Source organism: Hordeum vulgare, chromosome 4H (genome assembly GCF_904849725.1).
Source record: "Hordeum vulgare subsp. vulgare chromosome 4H, MorexV3_pseudomolecules_assembly, whole genome shotgun sequence".
Lineage (NCBI taxonomy): Eukaryota > Viridiplantae > Streptophyta > Magnoliopsida > Poales > Poaceae > Hordeum > Hordeum vulgare.
Window position 1 is genome coordinate 314,045,399 of NC_058521.1, and position 16,678 is coordinate 314,062,076.

The window sequence follows — 16,678 nt, forward strand, 5'->3', positions numbered from 1 at the left end:
ACCGATTTTACACTTACACAAATCGTATTCCAATCCCACCATCTCAGTACAACCAATATTTGTATCGGTGCCACCAAGATTGTGTGACAACACTCTGTTGAGCTAACTTCAAGTTTCAGAATTTCCGAGTTTGAAGTTGGCCTCACCGAGTTTGGAAACCAGTCCAAGTCATCGTATCGGTACCATCGAGGTTCCTATATCGGTCTCACCGAGAATTCAAAGTTGCCACATTTACTACAAATTGGTACCACCGAGATTAACATTTCAGTGTCACTGGTTGGGCAATAATGTTGTAAAGGTTGGATTTTGGGATATGCCTATATATACCTCTCCACCTACCTCTCACTTGTAGAGGAATCACTCAGAACACACATACAATTGCCAAATCCATTTTTATGAGAGAGAGCCACCTACTCATGTGTTGAGATCAAGAGATTCCATTCCAACCATTTGAACCTTGATTTCTAGCCTCCCCAAGTTGCTTTCCACAAGATCAATCTCTCCTACCCTTGCCAAATCTGAGAGAGAGTGATTGAGTGTTGAGGAGACTATCTTTAAAAGCACCAGAGCAAGGAGTTCATCGTTCTACCACATCTATTACCTTTTGGAGGGTGGTGCCTCCTAGATTGGTTAGGTGTCGCTTGGGAGCCTCCTACTTCGTGTTGTGGAGTTGAACCAAGATGTTTGTAAGGGCAAGGAGATCGCCTACTTCATGAAGATCTACCATGAGTGAGGCTAGTCCTATGTGAACAAAACCAATGGTGGAATAGACAAGGCCGCTTATTTTTGGACCCCTTGTGGGTGGAGCCCTCCATGGACTCTCCCACAAAATATCTTTGTCCAAACCCAAACCAGCAAAATCGGTAACACCAATAATTTCCATTCCGCCCTACCGATTTTAGACTTGACAGTTCCTATACCAAACCCTACCATCTCGGTACCACCAGCATTCCTATCGGTGCCTCCGAGATTCACTGACCAATTTGCTGTTGAGAAGATTTCACAAATCGAAATTTCTGAGTTTGAAATCGGTCTCACCGAGTTCTAGAAACTGGTCTAGGTCATCCTATTGGTACCACCAAGATTCCTATGTCGGTCTCACCGAGAATTCAAAAGTTGCCACATTTAGTGCAACTCGATACCACGAAGATTCTTTTTGGTGTTACCGAGTTGGGCAATAATTTTGTCACGGTTGGATTTTGGGCTATGCCTATGTATACCCATCCACATACCTCTCATTCCAAGAGGAAGCACTCGGAACACACTTACACTTGCCAGATTCATTTTTCTAAGAGAGAGCCACCTACTCATGTGTTGATATCAAGAGATTCCATTCCAACCATTTGAACCTTGATTTATAGCCTCCCCAAGTTGCTTTCCACAAGATCAATCTCTCCTACCGCTCCCAAATCTGAGACAGAGAGAATGATTGAGGGTTGAGGAGACTATATTTGGAAGCACAAGAGCAAGGAGTTAATCGTTCTACCAAATATATTACCTTTTGGAGGGTTGTGCCTCCTAGATTGGTTAGGTGTCGCTTGGGAGCCTCCTACTTCGTGTTGTGGAGTTGAACCAAGATGTTTGTAAGGGCAAGGAGATCGCCTACTTCGGGAAGATCTACCATGAGTGAGGCTAGTCCTGTGTGGACGGAAGCCGTGGTGGAATAGAGAAGGTCACTTCTTCGTGGACCCCTTGTGGGTGGAGCCCTCCGTGGACTCTCGCAGCATTTACCCTCCGTGGGATGAAGTCTCCACTAACATAGACGTATGATAGCGCCACCTATTTGATCTCCCTACCTTACCTTGTAGTTTACACCTGCATGTTTTACTTTCCGCTACAATATTCTTAGATATGCATGTGTAGGGTGTACTTGACTAGTCATAGTTGCTAAAACCGCCCCCACTAAAAAAAGGGGAAAAGGCTAAGTTTTATCTTGTCAAGTAGTCTAATCACCCCCCTCTGGACATACTTTTGATCCTGCACCGTCACTAGGTTTCCCCTCTCCTTCACTCGCATTGCCGCCACCTCCCTTTCCTCCCCCGCCTCCTCCTTCTTCGTGTCATAGAGCCAACAGAGAGCAAGAGATCACAGAGGATTCAGAGAGAGCAACAGCAACATCGTCATCGTCGTCTTCGTCCTTGCCTCCGACCGGCTTCCTCCGCTCATGATGATGTCCTACAGCGTCGTGTGGCCTTCCTCGACGCGAAGAAATTTCTTGAGAGTTGCTACATGATTCTTACAAGACAGAAATTTCATTGTGAGAATTTCCCTTCTTATTTTTTTTGAAAATTACCAATGGGTTTATGCTCAAATTTGCTCTCTAAATTTTTTCACTCATTTCTTCCCTCTCCCTACTTTCAATGTTTTCATTCCAATGACCCTCATATGTCCTCGGGACATTTTTTAAAATAGTTTCACAAAGTTTTGGAGGTGTTTATTATTTTTATTTGGTTTAAATGACTCTAGGAATTTTCTGTAATCGTTTTCGGACCCCAAAATTTTGCAAAGGCAACTATAGTTTCCCTTAGCGTCTAACCCCAAGTAAGCTATCCATGATAGCCCTAGGTACCCTCAACCTGGTTCACCAAAACTTTTTTATTTTGCAGTTCAAAATTTTCAAAATCTGTTTGATTGAAATTTGGGCCAGATTTGATTTTTTTGATAAAAACACATCTTCTGTAACTTAAATAATTCTTAGAAAAATCAGGGAACCTCTAGGAGCACCAGTATACCACCCCTCCATGTTTCAATCCAATTAAAAATTCTAAGTCCCACTAATATATGGCCAAACAAATGCCATGCATAGTTTCAGAAATTGTTAGGTTCAGTGACAATCTCACGAGTGCGCTCGTTGGCCCCTTTCTCACTATGCCCCTTCCTATCTAGTGCGTCCACGGTCCTTTGGACGGGTCTAGACGTCGGTGATGAGCTGGCCTATCGGCTCCGGCCTCAACCGTTGCGACAATGACACCCGTTGCGGCCACAAGATGCCACCTCTGCAAAACGACACCGCCTAGGACCGTCCAAGACACCAAAGGCCCCCGCGTGTCCGTCCCCCACCCTGCGCGAGTTGCAGCACTATCGCCATGGTCTGAGCGGCACAGAGCACACCGTGGGCAGCCGTCACGCACATGAGCACCATTCCGCTGAGCAGCGACATTACCATGGAATAGAACTCGCTTAGAAGCAAAATGGAAACGCTCGAGCTTGTTCTAGACATTCCTGCCACCATAAGCATCTACAGATCCTCTGGCTCGGTGTGATTAGCGCTAGAGCTAGCTCCGTCACGGCACTTCCCTTGCCCGCCTATAAATAGAGGACTCCTGAGCCACTCTCCAACCTAGCACCACTCCACCACATCGTAGAGCCACACCCAGCCTCTTGGAGGGCCTCGGGAGGGTCTTATTCCCCGTCTCTGGCTGCCCTGACCCGCCCTGGGCTCCGTCTAAATTCGCCCTGGTGAGCATGTGTCCATATCCTTAGCTTCGCTAGTAACCTCCTAGAGTACCCACACCTCTCACTCCAATTTGATGGCTACAGTTATCTTCGGCGAGATCAACCTGCACCTGAAGCAGTCATCTGTTGTAGTGGAAGTTGCCGTTGACGTCGTGCTCGCTGAGGACCCCTACCACCACCCATCATCATGGAAGAGCCCCATGAGTGTGCCCGTTCCCTTTTCCCTCTCTGGTTCGCAGCGGACCATCGCTGACGACCACCACGAGCTCTCTGTCGCCATGTGCCAAATTTCAAACCTTACATGGGTGGCCCATTGTCAGGATTCTTTTCTTTTTGAACCGTTTTCTGAAGGCGTATTTCAGCAGAAGGCATTTTCCTCTCTAGCTTGTGCATTCTAGCCGAAACGTTTTCTGCCTTTCTCAGTTTAGCCCTAGGTAACTTTTGGTTTATCATAGATAAGTTCTTGGTTTTAGTTTCTTTATAATTTTCAAACTAAAAAGGTTTTTGAGTTGATTCTTTTTTTGAAAATTTTGTTCTATTGTCTAGTTTTTTGTGACATTTATTACAAAAATATTTGGGAGAACTGTTATACTACTTGGTATATACGTTTGAGTTTGATATTTGTGTGATGTAGATACCTAATGAGGAGATGCTGCCGTCAACTTCAGCGAGCTAGCTTCCGATAGCGTTGATCCAAGCAAGCATGTTTGAACATTTGATGTGATGTTTGCTGACATGGTTGCTTGATAAACTTGTTGCATATGAAATTTATAGCATGACACATGGTATGACTTCATGTATGGAGAAGCTAATACTTGTGAAATAATGAGAGGCTCTTGGACAACCGAGTCATGTGGGACGTGATAGTTTATGGCCTAGTCATGTCGGATGCATGCCATTATGTAAAAAAATTAACACCTCCAGTATCGGCATAGATCAAGTGTTGTTTGCGTGTCACCTTACTTTTCATGCTGCCACAAGTATTCCCGAAAGGTAATACAGTTTAGTTAATCGTAATCCTATTTCCTTGTGCACACCAAGTAGAGGGGCCGGAGGAAGGTTCCATGGCCTTGGAATAATGCGAGTCATGCAGTCACGGGGCCTGGGGCACCCCTTAGTAGCGCACGGTATAAATTTGATCCCATGCTATTCGAGGATGTTGGCCTCCCGTCTTATAGTTTTTCCCGGAAGCGTAGTCCGGATGGTTCCTGGCATCGCTGGGTAAAAATAGGTGTGCCTAGTTATGTGTGTGTACCTCTAAAATACCATGCACGGGATTAGTCCTTGTGACTATTAAAACCTGTTGGCCATGGGTAAAGAGTACACCTGTCCAGAGTCAATACTATTCGAGTAGCAGCGTCCACGGTCAAGGACGACTAGTTGGCACGTCAAGTTTCGGTCTTCGTGTCATTCTTTGGAGAACAAAATATTAGCTATGAAAACTCTTACTTCCGATTATACGACTGTGATGTTTACAGCTAACCTGTAGAAACCTTGGTTTTGTTGAGCATCCTGTAGGTTTGTTGTACCACCCAGATATTCACTTGTTGTTACTGAATTAGTTATGCGCTTTCCATGGTATCGCCTAGACGCCCGACTATGGAAAGTATTTATTTTATTTATGCCCTGTACGCGGTGTCTCTAAGACACCCGACTGTAGCCTCTTAATTTATTATTAAGCTCTGTGTGTGGTGTCACATAGATGCATGATGTGGCAAGTTATTTATTTTATTTAGCGCTTTATGTCACGTGGGCTAGACGCACGAGTGTAGGAAGTTATCTATTTTATTAAGCCCTTTATGTTGTGTCGCTTAGACCCCCGACCATGGTAGTCTAGTTTTATTATTAACCTGGCGTCACTTCACACACCCGATCGGTGTGTATTATTTTCTTGGATATTTAGGGAGGACCACCGCCCGACTTATCTACCTTTACTTTAGTTCATCTTACTACTAATTTATTAACCTTACTAATTTTGGAAATTAAATTAAGTTGTGCATGTGCATTTTGTTTGCATTCATTTTATCTTCTGTCCGAACTGAATTGCGAGTACTTTGAAAGTACTCACTAGCTTGTTGATTTTGCCAGATTTTGATGAAGAAGATCTCATGGATGAAGAGTACGTTAGCGAGTACGATGCCTACAGGAACCCCAGTCAGTCTTGTGATCTTGGAGTCCGTCATTCTATTATTCCTCTGCTTGCGCCACCATGCATAAATTGTCGAGCCTCACTCTTGCGCTTGGCATGTCATAGTATTTAATTTGTGTCACTTCACTCTGTTGTGACACATCCACCTATCTATGTGAGTTAGTAGTGCTACCCCCAAAACCAGCGTGTTATATGTGCCTTTATGTTAAATAGGGCATGTTTGTAATAAACTGTTGAGCGACCACCGTTCAACCCTGTATAATATTAAGTACTACTGGTTTTTCTGTATCAAGATTGGTCTACTGGTATGAATTATTTTCTATGCTGGAATGACATTCATGGCTGATTTTTGATAATTCTATTACTTGGAAACCGGTCCTGACAAGCTTGGTATTAGGGCCATGTTAACTGTAGGATACCACTAGGTGTGATCACTAGTCGGTTAATTAGTCTAAGTTAATTTCAGCGTTGTACATATTGTAGAATTTTTTTTGCTAGTCAATATATATTTATGTTATGACTATCTGTAAATTGTTGTCTACTGTGTAGATGGCTGGCAACGGTTGTCCATCACAAGTATTCGCCAACGAGCCGACGGATTTTCGCGACTCGTCTCCATCATCGTCGGGATCGTGATTGGACCAATGACACGTACCGAGTACTAACTGTATCACCACATGATTAGCGACGCTCTAACTATGCATCAGTCCTCGGTGCAGTTCAAGGGTGGATGCATCGAGACCAGCTTCCTTTGCTTCGTCGGGAGAGCCATGCCTACAGAGAGGCACGCTATGCAGATGCTTGTTAGGGAGGCTATTGGACGCCTTCGGGACGTCCTTCCAGTGATGAAGACTCGTACCTATCACTATGTCCATTATCACATTTCGCACACGAGTCACTATGCTTTTGCTAGCACTAGAGGATGGAGTGACGAGGTTGTTGAGCTACTCGTGTAGTACCTCATGGACCTAGACTTATCTTTTGATGCGGCTTAGTGGATGACTTTGTAGCCGCTTATATGGATGCTGCTCAGGCTTGTCCTCCTAATAGGACTGAGCGTCTCCTTCCCGTGCCACCTCAGTCATGCCCTTCATCCTCTGCTTCATGCATGCCGCCAGTCCACACAGTAAGCTGCCAACTGCCTTCCCTTGAGGAGTTTTATCAAGTTATTGCTCATACCCCTATTAGGACTGCTATTCCTGCTAGCCACGTGTCTGCTTCGCAGCCTCGCGTCACTCGCCTAGTGCATGTTCAGTAGGAGATTGAGTCCCCATCGCCTTGTCTGGGACTAACCATTGGCAGGCCGATCGATAATCTGTCCTCCTCCATCTAGTAATTGGTGTAACAGCATGTCAAGACGTCTTGTATGATTTGTATGATATGGTTGCTTGCTTGCAGGCTTGGAGAGAAGTAGTCGTGTTGCATCATGTAGGATATGGAGAAGTGCACTAGCCTAAATAACATGTCAAGAATGTGTACGAACATCCTGAATGTTGTATTGTATAATTATGCTTGCTATAAAATATGTATTTGCTGTCCTTCTCCGAACATGACAATGTTTTTATGGAAAATAATTGCGTATCTCACTTTGGCTTGCAAGAATATATTTGGGTATATTCCAATTTTACTCATTTGATTTTTACAACGACACCCTAGAGTAAAAAATGCATCGTCCCTGTACTCACTCCATCCCCAATCCGCCAGAAGAAAATCATTTCGCTCAAGCAGGTAAATTTTTTACTTCAGTCCAGTCAAGTCAACAAGACAGTGACTCGACATTTTCACAAGTATGCCGCCTATACGAACAAAGTGAGCAGCAGCACCATGAAATGTTGAATCAACTTTCAAACCTGGAAAATCACTTTGGACCTCATCAACAGTGTTCCAGGTTGGCTGAACTAGAGAAACTCGTCCCATGATTTACTCTCACACTGATAAACCAATGGAAGGTGACGATTGGCTACGCGATATTGAGAGGAAATGAATTATTGCACAATGCTTAGACTACGAGAAGGTATTGTGCACACCATAGTATCTGACCGGAGCGCCAATGTCTTGGTGGGAAAATTTCCTATGCGTACACCCAAATTAGAACAACATTACCTGGGGAGAATTCAAGGAAATCTATAGTGGTGCGCATATTCCCAACAACGTTATGAAAGTTAAGAAAAGGGAATTTGAAAACCTCAAACGACGAAGTTCAACTGTAATGGAATATTTAGTTCAGTTTAATGACTTGTCTCGATATGCTTGCAATGAGCACGGGACAGAAGAAAAGAGAATTGGCAAATTCATAGATGGACTTGCACTAGCATTGAAGTGTCAACTTGTGGTCCACACGGTCCCATATTTGAAGACACTCATTGACAAGGCAATTGTACTTGAGACAGAACATCGCAATATGGACGACATTCGCAAGCGTCGTCACAATAATGATTCGCAATCACGAAACAATAGGCCGAAGACTGAGACCCAAATAAATTCAACTTCACGAGCTCCAACATAAGTTCATAGCCCAAACAATAATTATCATGCAAGGAACAAGGAACTCACTTACCAGCGAGGCAATACTTCTTTTGCTTGTGGAGAAGTAGGACATTATGCCAGCCAGTGCCCAAAATAAGAAAATGCAATGCCAAAGCCGAACAACCACAATAAAAGCTCAACTTCGAAGCTAAACAATTTCAACCCCAACAAAAATCACATGAACGGTCATGTAAATCATGTGGCCATCAAGAGGCTATGAACGCACTAGACATTCTACTCGGTAAGTTTCCTATCAACACAATTCCTGCGACGGTTTTGTTTGATTTTGGATCTTCCCATTCATTCATTTCAAAGAAATTTGCCTTAAAACACAATTTTTCGATTCTCCCTTTGGAAAATTCAATGACCATCAAATCTCCGGGAGTACTGCAAGTCACTCAGAGTTATTGCCAAGGTGTTACGATTGAAATGAAAGGTTTGAAATTTTCAGCAAACCTTACTGTGATAGAAAGCAATAGTCTCGACATTATTTTTGGAATGGATTGGTTGAATACAAACAAAGGCTTTATGGACTATTTCAATCGGACTCTGACTCTCACCTATCATCATGGAAAGAAAGTAAGAGTTGCAACCATGGAAACACCGAGACCACCTCAAGCCTGACAAAATAAAGTGGATATTTTAGAATTAAGAAAAGTTCCCGTGGCGTGTGAATTTCCACAGATATTTCCGAATGAATTTCCACGTATGCCATGAGATCGAAAAATAGAGTTCATCATCGAACTTGCACCCAACACAACACCAATTTACAAGAAACCTTATCGAATGGCACCAACTGAATTGGTTGAATAAAATAAGCAAATAAAAGAATTAGTGGACAAAGAGTACACTCATAACCCACAAGTATATGGGATCATAGTAGTTTTCGAGGGTAGAGTAATCAACCCGAATTGATAGATTCTTGACAAGGGGATCCAAAGAATATTTGCAGGTATTAGCAGAAGAGTTGTGAATTCAACCACACTTGGAGATTTAGTATCTACAACATAGTGATCAGTAGCAGAGTAATCATAGTTTTGATAGCAGTGGTAACCGTGGAAACAGTAATGCTAACATTAGCAACAGTAACGGTAACAGTGATAGCATTTTTGTAGCAGTTGTAATAGGAGTAGCAAAAGTAGTAGCTTAGCAATCACAATATGTGCAAAACTCATAGGCACTGGATTGGTGATATTGTTGGATAATAGTCATCATATAACAGTCACAACATAGGGTGACACGGAACTAGCTCCCATTCAGCGATATAATGTAGGCATGTATTCCGTAAATAGTCATACGTGCTTATGGAAAAGAACTTGCATGGCATATTTTCTCCTACCCTCAAGTGACAGTGAGGTCCATAAGTAAGCTAAGAGATATTAAGGCCTCCTTTTAATACAAAATCGGATCAAATCATTAAGACATAGTGAATACATGAAATCCTCAAACTATAGTAATCACTTGAAAGAATGCCAATTATTGACACTTTGGCGTATGTGGATCCTAACACGTAGTTGGTGCATATATATTGCAAGGTCGGGTCAGGAACATAGATATAATGGTGAAAACATAAACAGTTCAGATCTGAAATCATGGCACTCGGGCCCTAGTGACAACCATTAAGCATAGCAAAGTCATAACAACATCTATGCCGGAACATAGTGCATATCGGGGATCAAGCCCTAACAAAATTAACTCGATTACATGATGAATCTCATCCAACTCTTCACCGACCAGCAAGCCTACAAACGGATTACTCACTCGCAGTGGAGAGCATCATGGAATTGTTAATGGAGGAGGGTTGATGCTTACGAAGACCGAAGATTCCCCTTTCCGGAGCGCCAAACCGACTCCAGATTAGGCCTCCCAGTGAAGAACACGAGGTGGCAGCGGCTCCATATCGTAAACTTGATGAAACTTCCTCTCTAATTTTTCTCCCAGAATAGGATTTTATAGGGCTCGAATTAGGGTCAGCGTAGCCATCTGGGCCCCACTAGAACACGAGGCCGCCCTAGGGGGTCTAGCGCGTCCTGATGTCTTGTGGGCGCCTATGACCTCCCCTCTGGTTGGTCTTGGTTCCAGTATTTTTATATATTCCGGAAAAATCTCCAAAAACTTTTGGTCCATTCCGAGAACTTTTATTTCTGCACAAAATTATACCATAGTAGTTCTGCTGAAAACATCATCAGTCCGGGTTAATTTCATTCAAACCATGCAAATTAGAGTCTGAAGAAAAAGTGTTAGGAAAAGTAGATATGATGGAGATGTATCAACACCCCCAAGCATAACCAATTGCTTGTCCTCAAGCAATTTAGTTGACCAAACTAAAAGTGATAAAGAAAAACTTATATGAACTCTTTTGTTCTTGTTTACATATACATGCTTAGAGAGCACTCAGATTTTCAGCATAAATCATGACTAATCATATTGACAATAACCCATAGAAACTATATTAGTTCATATTAATGGCATAATCAACTAGCAAGCAATAATAAGATAGCTCAAACGTCAACACTTTGCCAAAACAATCATGATATAATATGACAACAATGGTACCTCACTAGCCCTTTATGAGACCACAAAACAAAAATGGAGAGCACCTCCAAAGTTCAAGCAATGACTAGACAATGTAATTCACGGTAAAAGAGAGCCAGTGATGCTCCACACAATGATTACTAGACAAAAAGCATGAGGATGACAATAGTGCTCTTAGGTCTGGTGCTTATTTTAGAAGGTGATAACTCAAAGTAAAAACAAAATAACACGAAAGTAAATAGAAAGTCCCTTTGCAGAGGGAATAAGGAATTTGCACATGTGCTAGAGCTCAAGAGTAAAAATAGGAGATAGATTATTTTGGGAGGTGGACCCTTCCTGTCAACGTTACAACCAAGAGTTATCGATATCTTCCATGCTAAACAAATCAGTAGTGGTTACCAGACGGTAAAAGCAAAGGTTTACTCCCCCTCCACCAATCAAACACACTCCACGGATAACCGAATCCATGGGTGCCATCCATACCAACAACAATCCAAGGGAGTTTTGTTCAATTATTTGCAATTTATGATTCGTGATTGGGAGTCCCTTTTTACGAGCCCCTCTCGTGCAAGGACAAGTGAATAAACACTCATCATGAGAATAACCCTCTTAGCATCGAAGATACTGACTGCCCTCTGTCGCTCCATGAGTGGTCCAGGCACACAAAATACAATTTCATTTGAAATATTAGAGGTGGCACATGCAGTTTACTTGGAACGGTGGCGTAATACCGCATATAGGTAGGTATAGTGGACTCATCTCGAATAACTTTGTTTCAAGTATTTTGATGCACAAGCAGTATTCCTGCTTAGTACAGGTGAAGTCTAGAAAATAGGTTGGGAAGCGACCAACTAGAGAGCAAAGACGGTCATGAACATGCTTTATGAATAATCATCTTTGCATACTAGCGTAAGTAGGATATAAACACAGTGGACATAAATATCATGGAGGCTATGTTGGTTTTGATTCAACTAAATGCGTGAACATGTGCCAAGTCAAGCCATTCGATCATTCAGAGGAGGACACTATATCACCATACTACATCACTATCACTTTAATGCATGTTGACATCCAAGATAAATCATTATCCACTCCTAGATACTTAAGCATCACATGAACAACTATAAACTATAATTATCATTGCAAACATGTTTGATCATAATATGCTGAATCATGGATACTGGTCTAAACATATTTATAAAAAGAAAAACAAGTTGAGTTCATACACGATTTTCTTTGCCAAAGTCACTTCACCAAATATCATCATTATTGCCTTTCACTTCACAGATGAATGATATGAATATAATAAAAGTGCAAGAGTGTCGTGGACTAAGTTGGAATCTACAACATTTTATTCAAAAGGAGAAGACAAAGTAATATTGATCTTTATTAGTTCAATAACAATGCATATGAGAGTCACTCAATATTTTCATCGTGGTCTTTCTGTTAGGTATAACTTAAAGAAGGAAAAACAAATTCATGGAAACACGATAAAATATTTTTGGAGTTTTTAGTTTTCAAGAAGAAAGAAAATTAAAGAAGGAGAAACTAAAACAAGAAAAACTATTTACACTGGAAAGCTCCCAACAAGTAAAAGAGAAGAAAAGAAAAATATTTTTGGGTTTTCTTTTAAAGCTACAACTAAACTACCCTACAAAGAAAAAACTAAAATAAGTGAGAAATATTTTTAGATTTTTTACAATTTTTTCGAACACACAAGAAGAAAGGAAGAAAATAAATCTAACAAGGATAGCACCATGCAAAACTGTGAACATCGACAACAAGAATATGCAATCATGATTGTGAAGTCGGTGGAACCACGTACTCCCCCAAGCTTAGGCTTTTGTCCTAGCTTGGTAATCACCACCCATAGTAGCCTCGATAATTGTCAGTGTGGTAACTCATGGAAGCCCTTGGTGCAGCCTCTGCGACCTGACAGGAAGCCTCCACTGCCGCGTTGTACTCGTGCGCCTCCCTCTTATAGACATGATATCTTCCTTTTACTGATAATCAAAGAGGAAAGGTGCAGGAAAAATAACAAGCACAATAGATTTCTTATTAAACTTTAGTTTGTACTTATAATCAGTAGCTGTGGCCTTTATGAACTTATGGCGCTTCATGGACTTAAAGTCTAAATACTGAGTAGGAAGAATAGGGTCACTAGATAGCGGTGACACGCCACACTTCTTAGCTAAACAAGAGGCATAAACCCCGCCATAAAAATAACCACTATCAGAATTGCATTGCAATCTGTGTGCTATAATGCTCCCAAATTATAGTGTTTAATTCGAATTAACGTATTATAGAGGAGACCCAAGTCTGGGGCACATAAATTACTATACTCTTCCTTTCCCACTATGCATTTTCCATTAAAGAGTGCAAAATAACGAATTGAAGGAAAACGTATACTATTTATTCTACCTTGAGTTACTCCCCTATGTTCGCCAAAGCAATGACTAGTTAAAAATGTCTCATATTCAGATTTGGGTGGTTCGTGTAACGAACCCCTTCATGGGATTTTACATGCATCAGAGAAATCATCTAGAGATACAGTGAAGGCATTTTCGTAGAGATTAAAGGAGATTCTAAATTATCGAAGAAAAAATTTAAATCCCTTAGTGGAAGTTTCACTAAGATGATAATGATGGATGCACTTATCTGCGATGAATGGCGCTAGCTCAACATTATGAATGTATCACTCGAATTCTTTCTTAATGCATGCACCCAACATGAAGTCATCACTTGGACAAAGGCACGATTTGGCGTGGGCTTCTCACATCAAACTTTCACTTGGCTCATCATAAGACTGTCGTATCGGAGTCTCACTAGATGATGCCTCCGAGGACTTCCTCCTCGAAGAACTCCTTTTGAACCAGCTCATTATTCTTATATATAATTTTTGAAAAATTTGGGTCAAAACTATAGTTAGCAAAACTTCACAAGAATGGTAGAAACTACTCATAGGAATGCCTAGAGCCTAAAACAAACACTCAAACTACTTGGAAATTCAAGAATTCAACATGAAAGCACATCTACTCCTAAAATAAACCACTTGAAAGACCACTTTTTAATTAATCTTAACAAGTTAAGGTAAACACTATACGGGTTCACAAATAATATGACAAAGAAGTGAACCCTATAGAAGATAACAACTAGAGCTATTAAGACAAGTAAGATATAGTCACAAGCATAAGCAAATACAAAGTAAAGGTTAGAGATAACCACAAGTGGAACCGATGGAGACGAGGATGTGTTACCGAAGTTCCTTCCCTTTGACAGGAAGTACGTCTCCGTTGCAGCGGTGTGGAGGCACAATGCTCCCCAAAAAGCCACTAAGCCCACCGTATTCTCCTCACGCCCTCGCACGATGCAAGGTACCGTGATTCCACTATAGGTGCCCTTGAAGGCGGCGACCCAACCTTTACAAACAAGGTTGGGGCAACTCCACACAAAGCTTGGAGGCTCCCAACTAAACCACGAAGCTTCACCACAATGGAATATGGCTTCGAGGTGACCTCGACCGTCTAGGATGCTCAAACACCCAAGAGTAACAAGATCTGCAAGGGATTGGTGGGGGAATCAACTTTTCTCTTGGTGGAAGTGTGGATCTAGGCCTTCTCAACCAATCCCTAAAGAATCAACAAGTTTGATTGGCTAGGGAGAGAGATCGGGCACTTTAGAGCTTGTGGAGCAACAATGGAGCTTAGAGACGTAAGAGATAGGGTTCCTCACCTAGAAGAACCCTTCATATAGTGGGGGGAAAATCAGACCGTTTTCCCACTCTCTGCCCGAGAACCAGCGGTACTACCGCTGTGCCGGAGCGGTACTACCGCTGGCTGCAGCGGTACTACCACTGGTCCTCCAGCGGTACCACCGCTGACACGAGCGGTACTGCCGCTGACACCAGCGGTACTACCGCCGGCCCCTTGGTAGTGCACAAGCAGTACTACCGCCGGGAAAGTCTTCGCAAAAGGGTCCGTCCACAAACTACCGCTAGGTAGGTGGAACAAAAACACCTGGAGCGGTACTACCGCTGACCAGGGGCGGTACTACCGCTGGAACCAGCGGTACTACCGCTGAGGACCATTTTGCAGAGATAAACGAGACGAAAAGTCGAGGGCCGCTCCAAAAGATAAGGAAAGGGAGAATGAAGTGTGCGTGTGTAAAGATAGATTCCACCCAAACCTTTCCACTACGGATCCCCTCTTAATAGTACGGCTTTCCTATGACTCAAATAAAGAGAATCGTAGAGAGCGCCGTGCTTCCGTTCCAGAAGAGAGGAGACGTGTCGTCTTGTGCCGTTGACGAGTGTTACCTGAAACTTTGACACACACGGTTAGTCCTGTACGGTACTGTCATCAATCACCAAAATTACTTAGGCATAAACTATGCCCCAACAATCTCCCCCTTTTTGGTGGATTGATGACAATACCGGATTTGCACAGAGAATAATATGGGAACAAAAAGATAGAGATATATGACAATACGGGACATATGACTCACAGCATATGATGGAAATAAATCTCACATAAGATCATGTCTCAGAAAAGATAGCAAACGAGAATCAAACCAAGTTCGAAGCAAATCATACGAGATAAAGCAAAGCAATGCAAACTTCGAAAAATGAAAGCAAATCCTAGACTCTCTCCCCCTTAGGCACAAGACACCAAAAAGGGGGCACACCTAATGCCACAGGTAACTACTCCTCGTCTTCAGGATCACCAGACTCGTCTGTCCCCTCCTGGTCGGTCGGCTCCTCCTCTTCTGCCTCATCGCCAGACCACTGGTACCCCTGAGCCTGCATCCAAGTGGCCTCAGGAGTGATGTCGTCCTCTGGGCCACAGGAGATGTCCACATCCAAGTTCCTGAGAACACGCTTATGCCTCTGGCGGCTCTGCTTCTGAGCCACATGTGTCTGGTACTGACCCTTGGCCTGCATACAGAAAAGTGTCTTCATCTTGTCCTGCAGTTTGATCGCCCAAGATGGCATGGCAGACGAGCGGGACTGAGAGGCAGTTCCTCTGTCAGCAGCGGTCTCTGTATCTGTATCCATGTGCTGAGAGGATGTAGATGGGTTGGCCCACTTGTCCTGGACGCGAAGCCTGATCGGGTCATGCACAATGTAATCAGACTGTGCGTAGAGCACCTCATCCGGAAAAGCCTGCTCCCACTTATGGAAAATGTATGCGAACACGTAAGGCTCGTAGATAGGAACCTTACGATTGATGATGCAGTTCCAGAGCTCTGTGAACATCACATCTGAAATATCCAGCTGAGCAGACTCCTGAGACATAGCGTCCTCACACAGTAACAGCATCTCAGCCAAGTATCCATGGACCTCATCAAAGTTACCACTCCGAGGGAAGAGGGTGTTGCGAAAGATCCGAAGCACCCCCTTCCTCAGATACAGTGACTTCAGTCTGTCCTTTGTGGGGGCCCTATCGGTGGAGCTGCAGCATGAGGACGCAGCCCAAGAGGAGTGTCAGCACCCTGAAAGTCAATGTGAAGGAACTGCATGAACTCAGTCCAGGAACCGGTCATCTTCTTCGACCCAGTCATCCAGATCATGGAACGTTGTGCATCAGGAGAAAAATGGACTGTGACAAAAAACTGAGCCACTGTAGTGGGATCAAAGTCCGTCTTGAAGGTGATGATGTCTTTGATGCCCAGTTTGTCAACCAGAGAGAGGGCATCACCAAAGTAGTCCATGTTCCGCTGAAGATGTGCCAGATCAATCCACGGAACAGAGACATGGTTCTTCTTGAAGGAAGCAATAACATCCCGATAAATCCTGCACTGGTCCTTCACCCAGACATTTTCAACCCCATCGATCACTTCCCTCTCCTTGAGATAGGGGTTCTTGGTGCGAAATTGCAGAAAGTCCTTTGGGGACATTGTACGGATATTGACTCTCTTGTCCTTGTGAGCGACCTTCTTGAAGGACTTCTTCTTGGGAGTCAGACCAGACGTGGCAGACCCCTCGGGCGCCTCTGTGTTGCGAAACTGTTTGGA